The sequence below is a fragment of the Saccopteryx leptura genome, chromosome 8 (genome assembly GCF_036850995.1).
Source record: "Saccopteryx leptura isolate mSacLep1 chromosome 8, mSacLep1_pri_phased_curated, whole genome shotgun sequence".
Lineage (NCBI taxonomy): Eukaryota > Metazoa > Chordata > Mammalia > Chiroptera > Emballonuridae > Saccopteryx > Saccopteryx leptura.
In genome coordinates, this window is record NC_089510.1 from 54415143 (window position 1) to 54418231 (window position 3089).

The following is a 3089-nucleotide window of genomic DNA, read 5'->3' on the forward strand; positions in this document are numbered from 1 at the left end:
GTATGTTAGGCATTATTCAATAAAAATTTGGTGTTGTCCCAGAGGACAGCTGTGATTGGCTCCAGTCACCCGCAACCATAAACATGAGCGGTAGGAAATGAGTGGGTTATAATACATGAGAATGTTTTATATTTTTAATGTTATTATTTTTATTAAAGATTTGTCTGTGAGCTAGATGCAGCCATCAAAAGAGCCACATCTGGGAGACCTGAAGATGGCAGTGGAATAGGCAGACTCACAGACTCCAGCTCACACCCCTGAACTAGATTATAAACTAATTTATGAACAATCAGTGTGAAAAACCAAATCTGGACTACAAGAACAGCTCTCAAAAACCAAGGAGCAAAGAAGAAGCCACAACAAACCTGGTATGGAGCGCCTGAATCTCCCCCGCTTACAGGAACGGGGTGTGTGTGGGGGGTGAGGCTGGACTCTCACTCCAAGAAAAAGAGCAGTAATACTACTCACAGCCACTTGCCTGGCGACCAGGGAATGAGGTGTGTTGAAAGGACCCCATTGTCGTCCAAAAAGAAAGGGGAAAGAGAGAGACAGATGGTGAGGGGGAGAAGAATGCAGGGGACAACCTGAAAAGCTGACTCATTCAGTGCTGGAGGCAGCCATAACTGAGGGAGGGGCTGATCCTTCCACAAAGCAAAATACAAAAGTACTTCCAGGTCACAGAGATACAGACATCTCTCCAGCTCCAATCAGCGCAACAAGACACAGCTGAAAACAAGAAGTGGGGAGGAGGGGCAGTAACCCAGGTCTCCATGGAGATCTGAGATACACCTCCCCCTACTGAAGCTGAGAAAGCAACCTGCCCCCAGAGAGATTAACTGGCAGAAGAGGACTTCAGAGCCTCAGGTCACACTCACTGCATTCTTGGATACAGTTTCAAATAAGCCCTCTGCTGAGATCAGCAAACAAGACAATCACCTGTTAAGAAAACAAACAAATCAAGACTTCAAAGTGGCCCAAATCCAATAGTGGATTACAAATAATAGCTGATGCCAACCCAAGAAGACCTAGAAATAACACAATTGAAAACTGGAGGCAGACAACACCAAGCCTAGACTCAACCAGCTCTACAAACAAAACATCAAAATACATAGATACAATGAGAAGACAGAGAAGTACAATTCAAATGAAACATCCAGGAAATAAACTGAGTGATATAGAAATAACCAAACTTCCAGATGCAGAGTTCAAAATAATGATTGTAAGGATGCTTAGGGATCTTAGAACAACAATGGATGGTCATTACAAACACCTAAATAAAGAAATAGCAAGTATAAAAAAGGATATTGAAGTATTAAAAAAGAATCAGTCGGAAATGACAAATACAATATCAGAAATGAAGACCACAATGGAAGGAATTAAAAACAGGATGGATAGATCTGAGGATCAAATCAGCAAGTTGGAGGACAACTGGAACGAAGGCATGAAAGCAGACAAGAAAAAAGAAAAGGGACTCAAAAAGTCTGAGGAAACTCTTAGAGAGCTCTGTGACAACATGAAGAGAAATAACATCTGCATTATAGGGGTTTCTGAAGAAGAAGAAGAGAAAGAACAAGGGATAGAGACTTTGTTCAATCATATCATAGCTGAAAACTTCCCTAAATTAATGGAGGAGAAACTCTCACAAGTTCAAGAAGCACAGAGAACTCCGTTAAAGAGAAACCCAAAGAAACCTACACCAAGACACATCATAATTAAAATACCAAAGCTAAGTGATAAAGAGAAAATATTAAAAGCTGCTAGAGAAAAAAAGGCTATCACCTACAAAGGAGCCCCCATAAGGATGACATCCGACTTCTCAACAGAAACACTTGAGGCCAGAAGGGAATGGCAAGAAATATTCAAAGTAATGCAGAACAAGAACCTACAACCAAGACTACTTTATCCAGCAAGGCTATCATTTAAAATTGAAGGAGAAATAAAAAGTTTCCCAGACAAAAAAAACTCAAGGAATTCATTACAACCAAACCAATGCTGCAGGAAATGTTAAGGGGCATGGTATAAACAGATCAGAGTGGGAAAAGAATATAGCAAAAGAGGAATACAGCTTTAAAGAATAAAATGGCAATAAACAACAACATATCAATAATAACCTTAAATGTAAATGGATTAAAGGATCTGATCAAAAGACATAGGGTAGCTTCATGGATAAGGAAACAGGACCCGTATATATGCTGTCTACAAGAGACACACCTTAAAACAAAAGATGGACATAGACTGAAGGTAAAAGGATGGAAAAAAACATTTCATGCAAATGGAAATGAAAAAAAAGCTGGGGTAGCAATACTTATATCAGACAAAATGGACTTTAAAGCAAAGAATATAGTAAGAGATAAAGAAGGCCACTACATAATGATAAAGGGAGCAATCCAACAGGAAGATATAACTATTATAAATATCTACACACCTAATATAGGAGCACCTAAATATATAAAGCAGACTTTTTTTTTTTTTTGTATTTTTCTGAAGCTGGAAATGGGGAGAGACAGTCAGACAGACTCCCGCATGCGCCCGACCGGGATCCACCCAGCACGCCCACCAGGGGCGACGCTCTGCCCACCAGGGGGCGATGCTCTGCCCCTCCGGGGCGTCGCTCTGCCGCAACCAGAGCCACTCTAGCGCCTGGGGCAGAGGCCAAGGAGCCATCCCCAGCGCCGGGGCCATCTTTGCTCCAGTGGAGCCTTGGCTGCGGGAGGGGAAGAGAGAGACAGAGGAAGGAGGGTGTGGGGGGGTGGAGAAGCAAATGGGCGCTTCTCCTATGTGCCCTGGCCGGGAATCGAACCCGGGTTCCCCGCACGCCAGGCCGATGCTCTACCGCTGAGCCAACCGGCCAGGGCTTAAAGCAGACTTTGATGGATATAAAGGGCAAGATCAACAGCAATACTATAATAGTAGGGGATTTTAATACCCCACTAACATCACTAGATAGATCCTCAAGAAAAAAAATTAACAAAGAAATAGCAGACTTAAAAGACACACTAGATCAACTCGATTTAATAGATATCTTCAGAACCTTTCACCGTAAAGCAGCAGAATATACATTCTTTTCAAGTGCTCATAGTACATAATCT